The following is a 23,900-nucleotide window of genomic DNA, read 5'->3' as shown; positions in this document are numbered from 1 at the left end:
CACTTTCCTCCTCTAGGTTCCTGCATAGTTACAGAACTGCAGTAAAGTGGAACAATTATCAGCTTCTGTGATTGGAAGATGTCTGGATCCATCTAATAAGACCATCCTACATAAATGAGGAAAGTTGAGGTGCCTTTATTATTCTTTTGTTCCATTCTTTGTTTCTATGGGGAATTTGCCAGTGCAATATCACTGTCTTCCTTTTAAACAAACAAAACTAAAAAAAAAAGTGTAATGGCTGTTGAAAATAGCAATTCCAGCCCTCGTTAGCACTGTGAAGACCCCAACGTTTGTTGCTCAATTTTCTCCTACTTTTTCTACAGTAAATGACAGTGGATCAGCATATTTGATTTGGGAGAAATGAAGTAACAGCTGCCCAAATTGAGCTTGAGCACTCCTGATTTTGAGGTGTTCAGATCTGGAAGGCAGGGGCTAGATTCCCTTTATGAATATTAGATACATCTGGAAAGGAAAAGTCAATTTCTATTTTCATGGCTCAGAAGTGGAAATCCTCCTGTCCTGTATCTGAAGCTGTCCAGGTCCAGTAGAGCCTCCCCTTCCTTACTTACATTTTACCTTCTGGTGGGATCCACATACCTCCCTTGCCCAGCTTCAGATAGAGAGGGGCCCTGTCCAGTTAGTCCACCCAGTTCCATCTTTGGGGGCTGCCAGGCGAGGTCACACCAGCATCCCTAAGCCTGTCTGGGGAAGTCTTCTGAGGGTGCTACCTGGGCCAAAGCCTTCTCCTCCTTGGTCACACCTCTTCCCTATTCACAGGTGGCACCCCCTTCTAGCAGCCAGCCAGCCCCCCAGCCACAGCAAGCTGCAGCGCATGGAGTCTCACAGCTTCCCCCCTCCCTTTCCTGTTGATAGCAGCCAAGGGAATGCTGGGAAATGTTCCTTCTCTGCTCCAAGGCAGGGAGCTGGTCAAGGAACTACAGCTCCCAGGGCCCTATGGGGTCTCAGCTCCCCTACTGAATCCAGGCTGCTCTGAGGCTCCCTTTCTGCAGAGGGGAGGAAGTTACTGTTACAGGTCCCTTCAGAGCTTGGGCCTAGCACTATGGCACCATGTCAAATCCAGTACTGCTCCCAACTCTATCCAGCTCTGCTGCTGGCAGGATCCCTTCCCATTCTTTTTGTTTCCTGTCTCCCCTCCAAGGAGAAGCTCTGTATTGTTCCTGTGTGGGGAACTGAACCCAGGCTGTCTGGGTGAAAGCCAAGAATCCTAACCACTAGACCACATGGGACTTCCATAACATGTTTACATGTTCATATTCAATAACACAATTAAACGTAGCCATTCAAAGTAGCCATTTAAAAGAAGCCATTCAAAAAACTTCAAAAACAGACTTCAAAGAGAAATTGCAGAGTTACAACTGATCTGCAAACTTAACACCATTAATTTGAGCTTGAAGAGGGACTGGGGGTGACTGGCTCACTACAAAAGCAATTTTCCCTCTCTTGGTATTGACACCTCCCTGTCAATTACTTGGAGAGAGCCACATCCACCCTGACTGAATTAGCCTTCAACACTGGTTCTCCCCTTGTATGGTAACTCCCTTTACATCATGTTCCAATATATATTTATGCCTCTATCTGCAATTTTCACTCCATGCATCTGAAGAAGAGGGCTTTTTACCCACGAATGCTTGTGTCCAAATAAATCTGTTAGTTCTTAAGGTGTCACCGGACTCCTCGTTGTTTTTGTGAAATAAAAGCAAAATGCACTCTAAGCTGATCTTAACCCTTTCAATGCCCTTACAAACTTAGATGCTTCTCACCACAGGCCGGCTGGTGGCTTTTCAGCCAGGCTCTCCCCTTTCGTCAGCGCTTCAGTTGCTTGGTGTGGGGGTGTCTGTAGATGTAGGTGGATGAGAGAGACAAAGCATGGCAAATGTCTCTGCTTTTATCATGTCCTTTCTTCCCTCTTGGCTTTGCTCCCCCTTCAGAGTCAGGTGAGCATCACTGCGTCTCTCCAAGCAAGTCTGAGCAATTCCCCTGGGGTGTCCTCTTGCAGGTAAGTGATTGCACTGTAGCTCCCTTGCTGAACAATGGCTGTTCATGGGTTGTTTGACACCCTGTCCGGGTGTTGGTTACTTTCCTTGCTGTTGTCACTGGGGAGCTAATATTTGGCTGACTCCCCCACCTTACAGCATAGTGATAACCACACTGCACAATTCTCATAACTTCATATGCATGAATGGTAAACATCTATGGGTAGAGAAATGACTTTCAGCAGATCATATCCTTTCCCCTGATACCTTACAAGGCATGCTCTGTATATAAGATCACGATTATATGAAAATGAGGAATATGGGGGTTACAGCACACTCCCCCAAAGGTACAGAATGTCACACTGAGATTCTATTATTTTCATTTGTTATGTAACAGCATTAAAGAGATCCAGTGACTGACCAATGGCATTTTCAAGTGCTAAAATGGCAAGTGCTGTTGGTCTCTCATTGGCCATCAGCGACTGAAGATACGGTTTAATGAGCCAGAGCTTCAAGGCGAGGGTGGCTCTGTCCACTGCCTTCCGTTGCGCTGCTGGGCACCAAGTCCCTGGCGGTCAATATGTGAAGCTGGGAGAAGAGAGTGGGGTGGCAAGCGGTGGTAGAACTTTTGCCACCATGGTCTAGCTGTCTACTTCCTCTTCGTACTGCTGGGCCCCCGTTGCCTTCAGGTAACACAGGAACTAAGGCAGGAATAGGGTGAGGAAGCAAGTAAAGCCGAGCAAGGAAGGCAAAAGTTAATCTTATCTTCATGGGAAGCTCGCAATGACGTCCTTTTTCTGTGCCACAGCTGACAACAACATCCCAGACAGAAAAGTAACAGGCCAAAAAGAAACCTAGCAGCTGCTGAAACAGTTCAGTTGGGAGCGTGCTAGACTAACAGGCTCTTCTATCCTCCTTTATGCACGGGCGGGATGTTTTCTGAGAGTGCAGCAGTTCCTTTAACTGCCACGAGTCCCTCATTTCAGGCTATGCAGCAGGAAAAGACAGCATGGGCTTCTGCACCGAGTTGGCCCACCTGACCTTTCATTCTTCTCTTGCTCTTTGTCAGCAAGGAGAAGAAAAAGAAGCTCTCCCTCAAGCTGGAGTCACACGGGCGAGGTAAGGACGACTTCCTGAGTGCTGGCTCCAGTCCTCTGCCCTGCCAGCTGACCTATTGAGGGGCTACCACCACATTCTCTAGATTTGTCCATCAGTCTGTGCCAGAGTGAGCAGCAACCCAGTAGGTGGAGTTTCTGTAGTGTAGTGGTTATCACATTTGCCTAACCCGCAAAAGGTCCCTGGTTCAAAACCAGGCAGAAACATGCTGGCTTTCTTTTCCCAGATCCCCTTGTTATTCAGAAAGGGCACTCCTCCTATTGGCCTTTCCCTGGGATAACTCCAACCCCTGCATGACAGAGGATGCTGACAGCAGTGGAGAAAGCACCTTGGAGTCAGGCTGGAGAACCTAGAGTAGTTAGACCAGTCACCATTTGGAGGCTTGTGGCTTGGCCACCTCTGCTCTTGGAGGTTGGCCTATAGAGGCTCTCACTTCCTGCTGGGCTCCTTTGCGTGACTGGCCAAGGGAGGAAGTGAGGCAGGAATGGGGCAATAGAGGAAAGTTGAGCTGAGGAAGGCAGGGAAGAAGCTGTGCGGCTAAGTGGGGTTAGTAGAGCACCACCCTTCATTCTGCAAAGCCTGGGGAGGTGTGGTTGGCTGCTGGGAGGTAGAATCCTGTGCCTGCCTCTTGGCTTCCCAGGAGTGGCTACTTGCAGCCCAGGAGAAGAAGGGAGGTTCTGGGTGAAAGGAAAACAAGCAAAGCTGAGTCCAAGTGGAGAATGGCGGCTCCTTTATGGCCAACCTGGGGGCATGACTGATGGTTTTAGAGGTGGAGGCTGGGCTGGCTGTGAGCAACTGGGATCCAGGAAACCCCCACCTGCCCTTCTGAGGGCTGAACCCATGGAGGTGCGGTTGGCTGCTGAGAGACAGACCCCTGTGGCTGCCTGTTGGCATCCCAGGGATGGCTACTTGCAGCCCAGGAGAAGCGGGGTTCTGGGGAGAAGGAAAAGCAGCAATGGTGAGGCTGAGTGGGCTCCTTTCTGGCCGAGATGGTGGACTGTGGTGAGTCTGGGAGTTGCCTGTAAGCCATAAGTGGACGTAGTGCAGTGAAAACTGCTGCTCCATTCTGGCCGACCTGGGGGCGCCATGGATGACTTGGGAGTGGGGGCAGGGCGCTGGCTGTGAGCAAATGGGATCCAGGAAGCCCCAGCCTGCCCCTCCAGGGGCCGAGTCTTCTTCTCTCCTGCCATGGGGAGCCCGACCTTAAGCCTGCCCAGCATGTGCAGCAGCTCGAGCATTAAGCCTTCCTGTGTGCATAACTGAACTACGCACTAGTGTAATAAGGTGTAAAGTTTAGATTGTGAATTTATCTTTAATTTCCATGGTAATTTACTTTGATCTTTTATTCCTACCACTTATAATCCTTAAAACTCCATCTTTCTGTAGTTAATAAATCTGTTTTATGCTCTACTTAAACTGGTGTATTTTGCTTGAAGTTCTTGGGAAATCTCAGCTCCATTACAAGGCTGGTTCATGTACTATTCACAGTGAGGGAGGGGTGGACCCTGTGTAATAAACTCACACTGATCAGGCTTCTGATTAAGGCAAGATGGTATGATCCAGGGGTGCAAGGCTGCAGAGCTGTAGGGGGGGCGACTTTCTATCATTAGTGTTATGAGTGGCTGCAGAAGCATTCATGTTATTCAGTTGGCTGTGTCCCTACCTACGGATGTCTGTGTAAGTGCAGTATCTGCCAGAGATTCACAGCTTGTCTCAGCATCACATGTGTGAGAGGGAGCCTAGGTGGTGGGACAAAGGGCTCAGGGGTCCCACTGTTCAGTTGCATCCCATAGATCCCATCACAGACTTTCAACAACCACAGCGGGCGCTCACTGAGACAGAGAGAGAGATGCCAAAATAGTGATATCCAGTGCCAGCAGACATCAAACTATCAGAAATTCTGTGAACAGAGAAGACCCTGCTAGTGGAAAATGGCTGGTGAGGTATCATTAGAAAACGCATAACCTACTGAATATTATCCTCCTGTTAAAATGTGTAGTAACACTGTATGTAAAATTGTGATATTTTACAGTATGATATTACTGAAAAAGTTACAGTTCTGGGGAACACCCACAGACCAGTTCCTCAGAGACAGCAAGGCAAACAGCTGGTCAAACAGCCATTCTCCTGCAGGGGGAAGGTGTGAAGACATTAAGGGCTGGTCTACACTACGGGGGGAAATCGATCTTAGATACGCAAATTCAGCTACGTGAATAACGTAACTGAAGTCGAATATCTAAGATCGGATTACTCACCCATCCTCACCGCGCGGGATCGATGTCCGCGGCTCCCCCTGTCAAATCAGCAACTCCGTTGGGGTTGGTGTTGTTCCGGAATCGATATAAGCACGCTCGGGGATCGATATATGGTGTCTAGATGAGACGCCATACATCGATCCCCGAGCAATCGATATTAACCCGCCGATACGGTGGGTAGTCTAGATGTAGCCTTACATTCCATCACAGGGACCTATTGAGGCTGTTGTGGAAAACGACCACAGGATTAATATTTGAATCAGCTCAGCCTGAGGCTCTTTTCTTGGTTACAAGCACGCAGGGGGCGACAGCTATTGGAATACTGTTCCTGAGCTAAAAATCACACAAGCCTTTTACAGCTTAAAACCACAAACAATGACACACACGTTGCACATTAATTTCCTTATTTGGAATATACTGCAAAATATGATGCAGGTCAAAAGCAAGCTGAAGAATCAGTTTTCCATATTTGGCCTTTCCTGTTATTTTTATTACACCTGGTGATATGGGAGCAAGACTCTCCATGTCTCAAGAAATGTCACTACCAACCTAGGCCATTTTCACATGCTGGGGTGCAATCCAGATCAGCGAGGAGTTGTGTCATCTGTAATCCTGGGTGAGATTCAGTGTTCTGCTGCTGGAGCTCCCCTGTCTGGATACTCCCAGCCAGCGTTCAAGGACGCACTGAGTGTCTGTATGATAAGTAACCCTGGACTGGCAGCTCTGACTCCAGCCGCCTGCTTGTTACACCCCAAGCACATTCTGGTTTGGGTAGAGAAGGCTCAGGGTTTGAGAGAAGGCGGGGGGTAGGAAGCTTCTGTTCATTATGCTGGACCTAACCCCAGTTTTACTTGAGTAAAGAGGAGATATTTGACATTGTGTGATGCTGCTCCTGTGCTCTGTTCCCAAAGTGTTCTGCAGCAGAGGAGGTTCTCTGGTAGTATGTATGTTACTGGCCTATTGGGGTGATGCTGAAACAGGACAGGGTACAGATGGCATTGTGGGGGTGGCATGAACCTTCACTCTTCATTTCCCCTTCCAAGAACAGAAGGGACAGGAATCCTTACCCAGCGAGGTCACAGTCTCATAGTTCCCCTGCATGACATCTCTGTAGAGGGCTCTCTGAGTGGGGTCCAGCAGAGTCCCCTCTTCCCTGGAGAAATACACAGCCACCTCCTCGAAGGTCACCGGCCCCTGAAAGAGCAGGAGTCCAATACTCAGTACCTGCTGACCCACTCACAACCCCACTATTCACGGAACAGCAGCACCAGGGAAATGGAAGCTCCGGGAGGCACATGTTAACAGAGTCCCAACCCACCTTGCTTACAGCAGCCAGGAGGCATCAGAGGGTAGAAAGAGAACCTTTGTGTCTCCCATCTGACAGACAGAAGCAGGGTCTTCACATTTATCACATAGCTACTAGCTAGAGCTTAATATAGGAGATGGGGCTGTCTCTGGACCCTGATAGTGGCTCCCTGGTAGGAATACAAGCACTCTCCAAATAAAATATATGGAAGAAAGGGGAAGTCAATCATAAAGAATAGAAGTTAGAAGGTCAGAATTGTAGTGCCCATTAACAAAGGTTTAGAGAAAATAGAGCCTATCAAACTAACGGGATATCCTTATTGGATGAGATCAAAAGTTTGGTTGCAGCTAATAGTATTGATGTAATATACCTAAACTTCCGTAAGGGACATTACTTGATTAGCACAATATTTTTACTAAAAAAACTAGAGTGATACAAAATAAACACGGCATACATTAAATAGATTAAAAACTCTGATAGTAAATGGGGAACCATGATCGAGTGGATTTCTTTCTAGCAGGTTCCTGCAGGGATTGGTTCTTGGCCCTGTGCTATTTAACATTCTTATCCATGACTTAGAAGAGAGTACAAAATCATCACTGATAAAGTTTACAGTTGCCACAAAGATTGGGGTTGGTGGTAATTAATGAAATGTCAGCAGATTCAGGCTCCATCACTGAGAGTCTGGGAAGTTGTCCCAGCCCTGGCTGGAGGGTTATTTCCTGTTCCACAAAGAGGGGAAGTTCCATTCCCAACTCCTGTGCCTTGAAATTAAGACCTATCTGACACTACACCCCCATATTCATCATAGTGGTATGATTATAATATGATTAGGACATAATTATGATCTATTTTGTAGAAGATGCATCATGTGTGGTGTCACTGGAAAAGTTCTGATTTGCTGAATATGATTAACCTATTTGTGTGCACATATCATGTTCATATCTGAAGTTATGGATATTGACTCTGTATCTGTATTTCAAATGTGCTTACTCTGGGTAACACCCACAATGAGCCTTTCAGGTACAACAATGAAGAAGCCAGACAGTGCTGATGGCTCAACAAAGACAATGGACTGTGGAAGAGCTTAGCCTTCCTGTGAATGTTTCAGCCAGCCTATGAGTCATGGCTACTATGACTCAGCAGGGCCTGTGACCAGACCACATGACACTAAACTCCATTTCAGTACCTGTATTTTTCCACAAACTGGACTAGGAACTGAGTTTGGAACAAAAGGTTCCCACCATATGGAAAAGCTACATAAGGTGGGTGTGACATCATCTCTTGGCCTCATTCTCCACACAAGAGAACTTCTGGAAACACCTGAGAAACAAAAACGGATGTGGGGGAAGTGCTGCTCCCAGGATCAAGAGATTTCTAGCTTGTGTATGGAAACTTGGGGGACTGCTTGTACCATCAGTCAGGGTGAGAAATTGCTAATTCAAATTCTATCCATCTAGTATGTTAGGCTTAGTCTGAGTTTTGGTTATTTGCTTAATAATCTGCTTTGATCTGTTTGTTATCACTTATAATCACTTAATCTATCTTTCTGCAGTTAATAAACTTGTTTGATGCTTTATCTTAACCAGCGTATTTTGAGTGAAGTGTCTGGGGAAAATCTCAGCTTGTTGTGCACATCTGTCCCATATCGAGGGGAAGGGGAACTACATTAATGAGCTTGCATTATAGAGATCCCTGTGCACTATAAGATGGTATCATTCTGGATTTATACTACAGCAAGTGTGCAAGGTTGGGGAGTGGGAAATTGGCTCTTGTCTTCTATCTGTCCTTGAGTGGCTTAGGTAACGCACTCAGGTAGCTTAGTTGGCTGCATGACGCCACCTGCTGTTGTGTTGGGTGATAACAGGCCCTGGAGAGGCTGGCGAAATCTCCAGCAAAGCAGTGTGAGAAGGGCCAGCCCAGCGTGAGGGTTAGAGGACACAGCAGTTCCCACAAGCTCCACAAACTGCCTCCTGGGGGTGACAACCCATCACGCCCTACACTACACAAGTCTCAGCAGGTTTGTCACATGCTGTCCCCTCCCTTTCTCCACCCGAGATATTTCCTGCTTCCCACCACCTCTAGCAATTCCCACCCTCTTATGCATTTACTGCTCCTCAACCTCCAAGCAGAGCCCGCCACCCTGATAATCTCTTACCTGAGCCAGCTCCATTGCAGCCATTTCCTTGCCCCTGGGAGGACGAGATGATCTGCAGCGAAACATGGATGTTATTCTCTGGCCTGCCGGGGTGAAAAGGGCAAGGTGTGAGAATTCAGACTAGGCTTTTGTCCATTCCACAAGCCGATTCCCCCCAGCTTTTCCCCTGCTAATGCACATTCTAGGTTCTAGCACACTGTGAAGCACAGAGTGACCTTATTCCAGTACAGGCCTAGCCCCCTCCCACCAGGGTGTAACCCTCTGACACATGGGGAAACCCTCCCAGTAACAGTCTCTCTCTTACACGTATCAAGTTTGCGGACAACACCAAGCTGGGAGGGGTTGTAAGTGCTTTGCAGGATTGGATTAAAGTTCAAAATGATCTGGACAAACGGGAGAAATGATCTGAAGTAAATAGGATCAAATTCAGTAGAGACAAGTGCAAAGTACTCCACGTTGGAAGGAACAATTGGAGGCCAGAGAAGAGCAGAAACAAAGGAGTCACTTTGGGGGATTCTCCCTGTCATTGTCCCCCAGGCAGCTGTCTCAGGTTTACAAAGGTGTTTCATGTTCCAGCCTTTATACAGTCTCTCCTGGGAGTGCCCCTTTCATGGACTGGGCCTAGTTTTAGTTTTTGGTAGTTAACAATCTTGGTTTATTGTTCATCTAACCAGTATGTGTGGATTGAAGTGTGTTGGAAACTCTGTTTGGGATAACAAGCTGGTGCATGTCATTTTCCGCTGATGAAATGACAGACTTCATATGAGCTTGGGTTGTTCAGTAGCGTGCTGGACAGTGCAAGATGCACATTTCTGGGGGAAAGTTGGGCACTTGAGAATTTGCTGGTTTTCTCCTGAGGTGTAATTCATGAGTGGCTGTCTAGCAGCACTCAATACTGTGTAGCTGGGAGTGAGTTACATGCTGGAGACTGTGTGTTAATTGGCCAAGAGGGGCTGTGCTCGCGGGAAAACAGTGGAAAAGGCACCCCATGCTGGAGGACTGAGGGGACAGCTATTTAACAGTCCAGATTGTACTCTGGGTAACATCACAGACACTCATTATGACAGAGCCTCTTACAACACAGAGAAAGTAAATCCATGTCCCAGAAATCGAAGACTCCAGACAGAGGACAAGTGTCCCTGGCACTGCTTCTTGCTGACAGAGAGGTTCAGAGACAGTGCGAGAATCCTGGGGAAGCTGGGAACAGGAAGCATGGGCTGGCGGGGTTCGGTGGAGAAAGGGAACAGGAAGGGCAGGGATATTACTGAATCCAGGATCTCAGCAGTACTAGATGACAGGATAGCACATAGTGCAGCCCATTGGAAAACACAATCCCAACTATACATACAAAATGATGGGGTCTAAATTAGTTCTTTCCACTCAAGAGATGGATCTTGGAGTCACTGTGGATAGTTCTCTGAAAACATCCACTCAATGTGCAGCAGCAGTGAAAAAAAGTGAACAATGTAGGAAATAATTAAGAAAGTGATAGGTATGACAGAATATCTCATAGATCATATTTGTAAAAACAGCAAATAAATCCATGATACACCCACATCTTGAATACTGCATGCACATGTCACCCCATCTCAAAAATAGATATATTGGAATTGGAAAAGGTTCAGAAAAGGGCAACAAAAATGATTATGGGTATGGGACAGTTATGCCAGACCTAACCCCCAGTTTCACTTGAGCAAACAGCAGATATTTGACACTGTGCAATACGGCTCCTGTGCTCTGTTCCCAAAGTGTTCTGCAGCAGAGGAGGGTCTCTGGTATTATGTGTGTCACTGGCCTATTGGGGTGATGCTGAAACAGGAGAGGGTACAGATGGCATTGTGGGGGTGGCGTGAACCTTCACTCTTCATTTCCCCTTCCAAGAACAGAAGGGACAGGAACCCTTACCCAGCAAGGTCACAGTCTCATAGTTCTCCTGCATGACATCCCAGTGGAGGGCTCTCTGAGTGGGGTCCAGCAGAGCCCACTCTTCCCTGGTGAAATACATAGCCATCTCCTTGAAGATCACCAGCCCCTGAAAGAGTAAGAGTCCAACACTAAGGACTTGCTGCCCCACTCACAGCCCCAATATTTGTGGCAGAGAAGAGTGAATCAAATGGAAGCTCTGGATGGATCATAGTCAGGAGAGTCCCACCTCGACCTGGCTCAGAGTATCCAGCAAATACCAGGGTGAGGGGATGAAGAGAGAGCCCCTTATCTCTCCCAGCATATCCATCACTCCCCTACTAGCCACTGACTGATACAGGAGATGGAGCCCCTAGCAGGGTCCAGGGAGAGCTCGCTGGTAGGATGCCCAACACCCTCCTCATTGTGAGGAGCGGGATATGAAGGGAGAGGCAGCTCCAATAAGCCTGACTCATGGGTGTCCCCTTTATATCTCACAGCAGCTGATGGTTAATGAGGTCAGGCTCCAGCACTAGGAGTCTGGTCAGTTTGACTAGCTCCATGTAGGTGGGTTATTTTTTCTCTTCACAATTTAGGGCATTTCCACCTCCAAACCTCCTGGGTCTGTTCCTAGAATCTAGGCCACTTAGTAAATAACTCCCAGCAGGTCTGCCACACCCTGGCCTCCTCCTTTCCCCACGCTGTGAATTTTCTGCCCCGCTCCAACCTCCAAACTAGACTCTGCAAACCTTCCCACCTCTGGTGTATTTGCTCTCCCTTTCCTCCAGCAGGAACCCACCAGCAACCCCCCGATAATCTCTACCTGGACTGACTCCACTGCAGCCATTTCTCTTCCCTGTCCCACGCCAGGCTGGGATGAGCTGGAGCAAAACATTCTGCAGCCTGTCTGGGGGAGAAGGGCAGTTGTGGGCGTTTCAGAACCGGTTTTAGTTAATTTCACATCACAATTCCCCCAGGCCCTTTCCCTGCAGACAGACACCCTAGATTCTGTCATGCTGGGAAATGCTCAATCTGTTTATTACAATTTAGACCTGGCCCCTCCTGCCAGGCTAAGTCCACAGACACATTTTTAACCTCCCTTCTCTCTCCCCTCACCCCTTCTCTGAACACAAGGCTAGAAAAGAGCAGAACCAAAGGAGTCACTGTGGGGGATTCCCTCAGACACTGACCCCACGGCAGCCATACCCCAGCAGGGGGAATATGGAGTCAGGAACTGGCTTTTGCTCTGTCTGATCCTTGTTTTGTTCACTGGAAAGTGGTTCTGCCCCAGGATGCAGCAATACATGTGTCTGGGTGGACTAGAGAGCTGGAAATCTCTCCCCCACATTCATTTCTCCCACTGCCCCTTTCAGTCCCTCCTTCCCCTGTCCTCTCTCCCTGCCCCTCTGGCTGGGACAGTCCCATTCCTGGGGGCTTTGCTCTCCCATGGCTGGATTTCCTCCTGGCAACCGCTAATGGGAGGAGAAATGAGGTGGTGTTGTTTGTGCAGAGTCACTTTCTTGCCAGACCCTAGGACATTCCCTGAGGTCTTTCAGTTACCTGGAGACTCTGGCTCAGAATTTAGTAGTAACAGGGCCCAGGACTGCCCTAGGGGGCTAGGACCAGCTGCAGAAAGTCATCCCCTGGGCCGGGCAGAGAAGAAGCTTTAATTAAGGTCACTTCCCAGCACAGAGCCCCACTGGGGGAGCAGCAGCTGCCAAGCCTGGTCTCCCAGATCACAATGGAGGCTGCAGCATCTGACCCAGGAAGCTGAACCCCAATATCCTGAGCAGAGAGGGACGGAGTGTATGAGCAGCTTCCCTCCTTTAGCTCTCTGGGGAGAGCAGCTAATGGGAGCCCCTCCTCACAGGGAGAATGGCTGATCTCATTTGACCCACTGTCCATCTGGAATCACTCCTTGTCTTTCCATACAGTGACTCTGGATTAACAACGGTCTCAATGACACCGGATTTCAGAAAGAATGAGTTCAGAACGCTGTGGAAAAGACCATCGTGTGGCAGTGTTGACTCCCTTCCCACCTCCCTCACCCCCGCAGATCTAGGACAAGGACTGGGGGCAAAAATTTTCCAAACGGAACCGAAAGTTCCTGCAGTTTTCAAAAGAGGAGAAAAGTAAATTCTGTGAATTCACACTAACAGTGTTTGCTAAGTGGACAGAAAGTTATCGCAGTGACAGGGCACGTGACTGGAGAATGGACTTGGTGACCTGGTGACTAGGAGCCAGGACTCTGGTACAAGTTGACCAGAGAGAAGGATCATGGTTAGCAGCAGCCCCCAGACACCCCCTAGTACCCAGAGCCCAGACCCCCCAGCCAGGGGCCCCAGACACCCCCCAGCCAGGATCCCATCAGATATTCCCTGGGACGCAGCCCCCAGAGTCCCTGGCCAGGGACCCCAGATACCCCTCAAAGCCCCACCGGCCAGAGAACCCCCACCACACCATGATTGCCAGGTTGGGAATCCCAAAGAGTTCCCCCCACCAAGAGCCCCCAGCAGCCAGGGACCCCCTCAAGGGACCCCCCCCACTGGGAACTCAGTCCCTCACTGCCTGCCTAGGAACTTCCCCACCCTCCAGAACGATCTACCCTGACATTTGCCTGGGACTCCCTCCTCTGCCCAGTGTGACCCCCTGATGCTTTACAGTGCGACCCATCACTCTGCTTCCCTGGCATGCCCTCACCTAGTGCCAGGGATCCCCTCCCCCAGCTCTGTGCACTGGGCATGGCAACAAAACCAGGAACCAGCGGGGGAAGCACAGACAGAGCCCCTGGCACAGAACCAGGCTCCCTCTAACCCTCTGTCCCGCCTCCCCAAGAGACACCCACCCCCACTGTTCTGCAGCCACCAGGCCCCCAGCGATACCCACCTCCAGGACCCATAGCCTCAGGGATGGGCACATCAGAACCACCACCCCCGAAAACCCCAAACCTCCACAACCCACCAACCTGACTAGGGTACCCCCTGCCCAGCCACCCAGAGGCCTCCCCCTACCACAATGCCCCTTCAGCTGCAATCTCCCCACACAGACACCTTCCCTGCCCCTGCAAGTGTTACCTCACAGAGTGTGAGAAGTGGCTAGAAAGTTAACACCACCTCCTGCTGGCCAGTCACACAGGCAGAGGGAGCCTGGGGAGTGCTTCTTTAACAGGAGAATGGAAGGCCTGGAGGGCAAGAAAGATCCACGGGGTGTCACTAGCAAATAATGGCCACCATGGATCCACCCCAGAGGCGGCTGCATCTTAGCACATTGGTAAACAACCCATCATATTCAATTAAAAATAAAACAACTAGAGAGAAGTGGGGTAAATGTTTGGGGTATTTTATATCAATCTTAGACACACGCAGAGAGAACCCTGTCACAAACGACATTTGATAACATGAGAGAAAACCACCAAGATCGGAGGGGATTTGATGTTGCTGTTAAATAACTAGTGGAAAACGGGGACTGTTGGACTGGATTTTATATGACTGTCCAATACATAAACAGAATGTGATGGTCCCCCCGTCCACGGGGCAACCATTCACGTGAGCAGCTCAGAGCCCTTTGAGGAGCTGATTTAAGGGCAGGGGGGGAGCTGGAAGGCTCCCTGGACAATGGAAGGGGGCCGCAGGGGAATTGGGAATTGGGGTCTGGGCAGTCTCCATGGGGGATGTGCTCCTCCCTTCCCTTCCCTGCCCTGGCAGAGAACGGGAACCTCATCCCATCCCACTCCAGTGGGAGCCATGTTCTGGGGAATGACCCAGGGCAACAATTTTCCACCCAAACAAGGACAAATCGCTGCAGATAAAATGGGTGGGAAAATCCACCCCCCATCAGAGTGATTTTAAATTGACCTATGAGAAGTATGGAGAGAAAAGGGAAAATCAGAGGCAATTAGAGAGCTGATCATGGGGGGCGGGGAGGAGAATCTCCCTGGATTTTAAAGCCATGTGTGATAATGAGAGAGAAAAGGGGAAATCTTGAGAGAATGTGTGTGGGGGAGGAAGTGGCAAAAACAGGGACAGGATCCAGTTAACTCACCTCCCTCCCACCCCGGGAATGTCCTGGCTGCACAGAGACAGATCTACACCCCCACCCCAGTGACCTCCCCCCCCCGCAGCTCCACTGGGATCCTCCTGCAGCTCCACTGGGGCCGAGGCGCCTTCAAGGCTTCTCCCAGGCTCCCTGGGGTAGAGTCACTTTCCTGCCCCCCAGCGCCTCTCATTCCCCGGGGGCTCCGGGTCACAATGTCCCACCGCCCTTCCCCCGCCTGCAGCTCCGGCTTCTCCCCTCCCGCCCCCGCCAGCCACACCAAGGGGAACCCCCGGGTCCCAGTCTCTGTCCCCACCTGGATCCCAGCGGGGCCGGGGGCAGATCCTGGCTGCAGCTGAGAACAGTGGCTCCGCTGCGGCTCGGGCAGCTCCAGCGCTGCTGGCAGCAGGTGGAGAACCAGGAAGCAGCTGTTCAGCCCGGGCTTCGCGTCACAATGTGCCAGAGCCCCGCCCCCAGGAGCTGCCCTGCCCATGGGCTGTGCCAGAGCCCCGCCCCCAGGAGCTGCTCCGCCCCTGCTCTGTGCTGGAGCCCCGCCCCCAGGAGCTGCCCCGCCCCTGCTCTGTGCTGGAGCCCCGCCCAGAGGAGCTGCCCTGCCCCGGAGCTGAGCCAGAGCCCCGCCCCCTGGAATTACCCCATGTTGGGTCTCTGAGCTTTGTTCTCCTGCCGCCTTCTTCCCAGCACCCCCTGCTCCCTTCCTGTGTCTGCAAACACCCCCCCTCCCCCGGGGCAGGCTGCAGTGCTCGCTGAGGCTGACTCCAGTGGCTGAAGTTGCCTTCATCTCTGCTTCACCTGGAGGGGGAGAGACAAAGAGAGGAGATGGTCCCAGGGTGTGAAACCAGAATCAGGGGGCAAGGAAAGAAGGACTGTTTGGAAAGGTAGGTTTTTTTGTGGGGTGGGGTGAGCCAGAGGGATTCAGAAGAAGTTGGGCAGCAGAGGCTCAGGGAAATTGAGGGGAATCTCCTGGGTGTCTCAGTGTTGCCCAGGGTTTGTACAGCACCTTGCATAATATGGGGTCTGATCTTAGTCATGGTCTGTGCAGCACCTGGGAGCCCTGATGTCTGTTTTCTGATCACAGGCTCTGGGAATGGAGAGAGGGAAACCTCAGCACCTGAAGGTTAATGCAGCCCTGTGTGCAACCCCTGCTAGGGTGATCCGACAGCAAATGTGAAAAATTGGGATGGGGGTGGGGTTAATAGGCACCTATATAAGAAAAAGACCCAAAAATCGGGACATCTAGTCATGCTAGTCCCTGCTGTTCTCATAAGGGGTCGGCTTAGAGGGGGTTTAGCTACACTTGCAGCTGTCCAGCGCTGGGAGTTAAAGCTGTCTTCCTACAGCTGTTTAGGGAAAGCGCTGCAGTGTGGACACACTGACAGCTACCAGCACTCTGTCATGGCCACATTTGCAGTGCTGTTGGGAGTGGTGCATTATGGGCAGCTATCCCAGCATTCAAGTGGCTGCAATGTGCTTTTCAAAAGAGGAGAGTGGGGTGGAGTGTGACACGGAGCGTGGGGGAGACAGAGCGAGTGGATTTTTGGAGCTGACACTGTGTCAGCTCCCTGCCTGGCAAGTTCAAGCCTCCTCCCCCACCCCTCTCTCATTCACTAAATACAAATAGCCGCCTTTGTTCTTTTCCTCACAGACCAGATAAGCCGCTGATCCAAAACAGACCTCCCCTCCCCCGTGCCCACCCGGCTGCTTCTCTCCTCAAGCAAACACCAGCTGTGGGTGTTCCAAAGGGATCCCCCTGCCTCTGCTCATTCACTGCAAACAGTAACTGTGTTTGGTTTTTAGATAAGCAGCTCCGGGAGCCTTGAGCTCACAGCAAAGCCAAAAGAGGCATCACACCAAAACAAAGAGCGTTATCTCTACTTAAAAGCATTGTGGGAAGGTTCCGGAGGTCAGTGACAGCGTAGTAAGATTAATCACTGTTTACACTGGCACCCCAGCGCTGCATCACCACCTCTGTTCTCTTTATTCCTCTCGTCGAGGTGGAGCACATGCAGCACTGTAGCCAGGGAGATACAGCGCTGTATGTGCCTTGCCAGTGTGGACGGGGAGTAAGTTACAGCGCTGTAAAGCCACCACCTGCACTGTAACTCTCCAGTGTAGCCAAGGCCTGAGTTGTAGTAATAATAGCAGCCAAGAATCCGGTGGCACCTTATAGACTAACAGACGTATTGGAGCATGAGCTGTCGTGGGTGAATACCCACATCGTCAGATGCAACAATAGACCCATATGGGCTAGTGGTCAGGATTCCTGTTTTTCACCCAAGTGGCCTGGGTTCAACTTCTGGTGTGGGAAGAGTGCAGAGCTTTTGCCCAGAGTGGAGGCAGGAAATGAAAGGAAAAGGAAGGGATCCTGCCAGCAGTGGAGTTAGACAGTGTAGGGAGGGGACCCCAGAAGTGGGGGTGGGGCAGTGGTTTGGGGGGAGATGAGGGAAGGATCCCAGCAGTGCGGGAAGTTGACAACCTGGAGAGCACAGGCCTGGAATGGGGACCTGGAAGAGTGAATGTGTCCCTCTAAACCCATCAACTGCAGACTAGGCAGGCTTGGAAGAATTGTGTATTTGTTGGTAACTGTCAATTTCTGTGTAAACACACAACCCAATGGCAAAATATTTCCATCAATAATCATCAAAATTGACAGATGGGCAAAGTAAGAAACATGCTGCTTGAGAACTTATCATGTTGTAGGAGCAGCAGTGATCTGTATGCTCTGTATAACCTGTATGCTCAAAAGGTCTGTTAAACTCCCCCAGCTTGTGTCCTTTCCCGCTTTGAATGCCTGTGAAGTGGCTTTCCCACTCTCCTTTGTACCTCCAGTGAATGCCCTTCACCCGGCCCATCTGGCCAGTGGTTCGCTGTGTTACATTCTATTGCACCTCAGGGAGACTGATCTTCATCGCACCGTCCATCGCTGCGCTGTGGGACACTTACCTTAAAGGATCCTGACATCTCCACTGCCAGGCCTGTCCTGGGAGCGTGAGTATGAGTGTGACACCCTCCCCCATCCCTTCTTTTGAGCTTAGCTATCAAGCTAATAAATGTGCTGCTTTCTGCCAGACTCTGGGCATTATTAGTCCTCTCTAAGCTTACTAACTGACCCAATTTTGGGTAACACAAGCAACATTGTTTGATCTGTTATTGTACGAAAGGGGAAGACGGTTGTCTATAAAGGAGGGTGAAGACTAAATGCCTCTGATGAGAATGGGATTTGAACCCATGCAGGCAGAGCATAATGGGGTAGCAGTCCATCACCTTAACCACTCGGTCACCTCATCTGAGTTGTGAAAAAACAGACAGGAGGAGAAATCTAAGGCCGGCAGAGATAGGGACACTAAGGAGTTTTTAAATACTAGGCGAAAGCAGGGTCTGAATGAGCTCCCCTCTCTCACCTAGTGAGGAGCTTGGGAAAGACTTCAGGAACAGACCGTGTTTGCATAGACACACCTACTCTGCCTAGCTATGCAGCATGATGGGGCCGCTTCCCCAAAATGACCAGTTTGGGATGGTCTTGGGTTACAAATGACTTTAGGATTGAGTGGAATGAAATGTTATTCTCCTTCCTGTATGAGTGAAGGGCAGCAGAACATACCTAGTCCGTCCTGATGGAGGGGTAGGTGAGTGAGGAATAGCTTTTATTGGACTGCAGAGAAGTGATTGAGGACGTCACCCTAAACCAGTGGTCCCCAAACATTTCACATTGTGCCCTCTTAGCCATGGCTGTGGCCCCTCTGAAGCCATGGTCAAGAACCGGGGCTGGGAGGAGTGGGGCTGTTGCTTGCTGGGGTGAGGGGTGCGGACAGGAGTAAAGGGGTCGACGCCGGGCTGGGAGCCAGAGTCTCAGGCTGAGGGTGGGGTTGGGGAAGAGCTGTGGCAGAGTGGTGCTCCCTCCCTGCCCTCTATGTGGGCTGGCTCAGGTCCTGAGGTGCCCCCATGAATGTTCCTCTGTGTCCCCCTAGGAGTCGCACCCCACATTATGGGGACCACTGAACCCTACTCGCTAAGCCGGGGCTAGTGATACCAAACCCCCGGGAAAGAGAGAACAAGTGTGGGGGCCCCAGCACCAGAACCATGCCCCTACCTTCTGTCTGTGGCTCTACCCCCTTCCACCCATGGCCCCATCCACTGTCACTTCTGTTCCACCCCTTCCCCCACCAGCCCCACCCTATCACTCCTTTACCCCTGCCCCGCTGTGGCCCTGAGACCAGAGAAGCTCTGTGCCCCTGCTGCAGCCCCCGGGCTGTAGCAGGGAGTGGGAGCTCCTCCAGCCCTGGGGCTGACATAGGGGAGACTTTTCCAGGGGGCCCTAACTTGGCCAGGGCCCCTGATCATGGGCCCCACTGTCCCCTTGGCAGTGCAAGGTTTGGGGAGGCTGAGCCCCCTTGTCATAAACAGATAGCTAAGGGTTAATGTTCTTTTACCTATAAAGGGGTAACACCAGTAACCTAAAACACCTGACCAGAGGACCAATCAGGAAACAAGACTTTTTCAAATCTGGGTGGAGGGAAGTTTGTGTGTGAGTTCTTTGTTCTTTGTCTTGTGTCTGTGGCGTCTCGGCTATGAGAGTGATTTTTCTATCTCCTGCCTTTCTAATCTTCTGTTTCCAAGTTGTAAGTACAAAGATAATAAGACAATAAGTTTATATTGGTTTTTTTTGTATTTACATGTGTGTAGTTGCTGGAATGTTTAAATTGTATTCTTTTTGGATAAGGCTGTTTATTCATTTTTTTCTTTTAAGCAAATAACCCTGTATTTGTCACCTTAATACAGAGAGACCATTTTTATGTCCTTTTCTTTCTTTTTATATAAAGCTTTCTTTTTAAGACCTGTTGGATTTTTTCTTTAGTGGGGACTCCAGGGAATTGAGTCTGCAGCTCACCAGGGAATTGGTGGGAGGAAGAAGTCAGGGGGAAAATCTCGTTGTGTTAGATTTACTAGCCTGACTTTGCATACCCTCTGGGTAAGGGGGAAGAGAGATTAGCTATCTTGGTACTTCTATTTCCAGGACTGGAAACAGGGACGGGGGAGTCCCTCTGTTTAGATTCACGGAGCTTGCTTCTGTATATCTCTCCAGGAACCCAGGGAGGGAACACCTGGAGGGGAGGAGGGGGAAGGGAAATGGTTTATTCCCCTTTGTTGTGAGACTCAAGGCATCTGAGTCTGGGGGTCCCCCGGGGAAGGTTTTGGGGAGACCACAGCGAGTCAGGCTCTGTATAAATCCCTGGCTTGTGGCAGCTTTACCAGGTCCAAGCTGGTAACTAAGCTTGTAGGTTTTCATGCTAACATCCATATTTTGGACGCTAAGGTCCAAATCTGGGAAAAAATGTTATGACACCCCTCCCCCCTGAGCCTCCATTACGAGCCGCCCAGGCTACCACTGCTCAGTGTGTGGCCAGTCTCTGTATTTTCTGCTGCTCGTTCTGGGGAGCCTGGCCGGCCTTAGGGGTGGTGTCCCCCGATAGCCGCCCAGGGCTTCAGGGGTCAAAGGGCACCGTGTGGCAGTGCAAAGGTGCTCACTGCTCTCCCCTGCCCCAATGCTCCTCCATGGGTCCATAGAGGTTTGAGGGGAGTAAGGAGCAACCCTATGTGCTCCATGCATCCTGGTCACTTTTCCCACTTGGGCTGTGCTGTGAGGGGAGCATCAGAAGCTGCTGCTCTCTGCCCTCCCGCTATGCAGCCCGGCTGAGGAAAGTGACCTGGATGCAGGGAGCTCGGATGATCTCACTTCTTGCCCCCACATCCCACAGCCCCTAGGGGTGCCCAGATGAGCAGCGTTCCAGGGAGGAGTGGGGGGCAGCAATGCCAGCTGCTCCATGCACACAGGTCAGTCTCCCCATGTGGGTGCAGGAGGGGGTGCAAGGGTTTCTGTGATGCCTATTCTATCAATATCGTCACTCAATACCAGGCACTCAAATTCACCAGTCTTAGTACTTAGACGTTTAGCGTTTGTATTTAAGCACTTCTAAAATGTGTCCCATTTTAGCTGTCTGCTATTACATGATGTAATTGAGGGAGACTCTTTCATTTCACTGTTTCTCATCAGAACCTACCTGTACATTATCATCTTCCATCCTCTCCACCTTACTAGGCTATAGAGAATCCCTGTGAATAGTTCCTCTCCTAACGGATGTCTCTGTCTGAACCCTGTGCTCCTCAGCGCCTGTCGGCTTTCCCCAGCTCTGAGGCTGTGTCTACACCGCGCACCTTACCACGGTGCAGCTGTGCCACTCTAACCATGCCATTGTAAGGTGCGCTGTGTGGCCGTCCTTATCGCTGACAGAGAGCTTCCCCGGCAACAAAGCCAAACTACCTCCAATGAGGGGCAGGAGCTTTGTCACCGGGAGCACAGCTCCACCTATGATGCGCTGTTCACACTGCCGCTTTTCATGGCTCAAATTTTGGCATTCGGGGAGTGTTTTTTCTCACCACAGAGAGACAAAATTTTTAGCAACAAAAGCCGAAATTAAAAAAAACTCCTCTGCAACCTATTTAATTTTACCTTTATACAACCTTTATACTGCCTCCAGTTCTGGTATCCTCATTTGAAAAATATGTTGTGAAATTGGAGCTAGGGCAGCAAAGAGCCACCAAATGTTCTGAGGGCTGGAGAAAAATGCCTTCCAGTGAGCTATTGAAAGAGTTCAACCTGTTTAGCTTATCAAAAGAAGATTGAAAGGTGATTTCATTGAAATGTTGAAGGGCCTTAATGGAGAGAAAAGATTGGGTATTTACGGGCTCTTGAATGGAGCAGAGAAAGGCATAACAAGACCCAATGGCTGGAAAGTGAAAAGAGACAAATTCATATTACAACTGAGGCACAATAGTCAACAGCGAGGATGATTCACCACAGGAGCAAGCTACCAAGGAAAGTGGTGGATTCACCATCTCCTGATGTCATTTAATGAAGACTAGATGCCTTTCTGGAATGTGTTTGCCCCCAAAGTAGCTGTTATGTCATACAGGAGGCCTGTGATATGCAGGTTAGATGCTCTAATGGTGTCTTCTGACCATGAAGTCGACTAATTTCTGAAAAACTGAGTGTAGCATTGGGAGCAGCGTCTGATGTTTTCCTGTCTAGCCGGCTTGCTGCCTAGAACGAACGCTCCTTGAGTGGGGTGATCCACAGGGAGTAGCTCAAACCTCCAAAGTGCCTGGCCAGGGGCAGGACATTAGCCCAGCAAGGGAGGGGTGTGGCAGTGACATCACAAAGGCCTTTTGCAGGACCTCAGTCTATTGGTCAAAGGTGGTGGGGAGGTGGTGACCTCACAGAGAGATGCTGACATCAGCCAGGCAGGAAAGGGCGAGGGGCCAGGGAAACCTCAGAGACCTCTGTGGCTTTGCTTCAGCACGTTTCCTTCTCCAGGTCTCTCTTTGAGGACTGAGAGATAATTTGGGGTCATGGACGTGAGCGCCAGGAGGAACCTCTTTCGAGTTTCCTCCTTCCCTTGTAGTGATTTTACTAGAAAACAACCATCCCTGTTTAGAAGATAAGAGCCTCCTGGAGGTTTGAAACCTGTTCAGTCTGATCTATCTGGTGACAAGTGAATTCTAGGCATGGAAAACACGAGCTTAAGGAGGCAGAATTTTATTGCGCACCTGGGATTTTGTCCCTTAGAATCGCTGGGGACATTAGGGTTTGTCCTTTTTGTTTCACCTCTTCCTCCATCCCTCCCTCCTCTTCTTCTCTTGCTTCTTTTGTCCTTTCTCCTGTTCCCTTCCCAACAACAGGACGGAGGTGTGTGTGTGTGTGTTGCAGGGAAGTCCTCTGCAGCTCCCACTATGGAAGGTCCACCCTAAAATGTGGGACTGAAATAGTGCTCGGGAAGTGATCCCCGCCGGTGACCTGGGCCATCCTTTGGGCTCTCTGGTGAGAACCCTCAGCCTCCCGTCCTCCGTCTCTACCCTGATTGGTTGAGCAGGGGGATATTGACAGGGAGGAGACTCAGGTCCTTGTTGTTCTCTTTTAAGATCAAGTAAATAAGTCAGAACCAGTTCTATCTTTGATTAATTTTGCTGCTTCTCTGCATTAATTGTCTCTGAGCAGTTGATGATTCCCTCTAACATTGCAGTTCTCCTCAAATACTTGCTGGATAATTACTGTCACTGTTGTTGGTCTGGAGCTCATCTGAGAGCACAGTATTCAGGTCATTCAATGTCTGAAATTCAAGATCCGATGGTTTGTTTGAAAATCAGGGCTCTGCGGTCCTATTCCCAACAATGCCTCTGATGGGCTGTGTGACCTAAGACAAGTCAATTCTCCTTTCTCAGCCTGAGCTTCTCCCTCTTTCAAGTAGGGATAATAATGATCCGCTCTTACCTACCTCATGGTGGGTGAAGGATGCGGATCCATTTGGGAGTGTCACTAGAAGTAGTGCATAATATGAAGTTTCCCAGATTATGACATAATAGATTAGCTGAAATAGTCTATTTTATTTGTATTTTTTTTATTTTGAAATTGTTAATAGTAGCAACGACTTAGCTCAGATTGAAGCATCTTATCTAATGGTTGAGATGTAAGTGTCTCCTCTTTGTGTGCGAGGAGACAATTTAACACACTCTGACGAAGAGGAGATGCTTTTGTTTTGCAAGAAAATATTTTTGCAAAGATCTTTCATCCCACTTGTTATGATTTTGAGAAATAAACTGGTTTCGTCTAAATGGGATTTTCGGACAGAAACGGTTTGAATGAAATTTTCCCACCATCTCGATTCCTGGGCTCTGGGGTGTTTTCATCTGTTAGAACAGGAGTCAGAACTAGTTGCTTCTCTTTCTGGCTCTGCCATCGCCTTGTTGTGTAGGCCTTGGGTAGGTCACTTCCCTTCTCCCATCTGTCCAATCGGAACAGGAACAGTTCTCGAACTATGGGCAGTTTAGAGCCCAAGTGAGATAAGGGGTATTAAAGCCCTCTGTGAAGGAGAAAGGGGAGTTTCACAGTGTTTAGCACCAAGGAATTCTGAAGTTTGCTAAATTGTCTAGTCTGTGAAAACAAGAAATGGTCAGGGCCAAACTTATTAACCACTGCCTTTTTAAAGCCCATTCAAAGATGTGAGTCCCTATCTTTTAGGTACCTGTGGTTCTTTGCCAGCAGCAGAGAAGAGGTTCCTGCCTCC

General features: G+C 49.8%; 1 protein-coding gene and 1 non-coding gene across 2 annotated transcripts in view; both read left to right on the top strand.

Annotated features, from left to right (window-relative positions):
• LOC127037853 (zinc finger protein 560-like) overlaps positions 1–23,900 on the top strand; it is a 463,505-nt gene that overhangs the window by 347,869 nt on the left and 91,736 nt on the right. The gene's annotated exons all lie outside the window — the stretch shown is intronic.
• On the top strand, positions 3,244–3,316 carry TRNAV-AAC (transfer RNA valine (anticodon AAC)). Its single transcript has one exon. It is a non-coding gene; the product is annotated as a tRNA-Val (tRNA).

Source organism: Gopherus flavomarginatus, chromosome 20 (assembly GCF_025201925.1).
Source record: "Gopherus flavomarginatus isolate rGopFla2 chromosome 20, rGopFla2.mat.asm, whole genome shotgun sequence".
NCBI classification, from domain to species: Eukaryota; Metazoa; Chordata; order Testudines; family Testudinidae; genus Gopherus; species Gopherus flavomarginatus.
The sequence above is the reverse complement of the archived record's forward strand: the minus strand, read 5'-3'. Positions and strand labels throughout refer to the sequence as shown.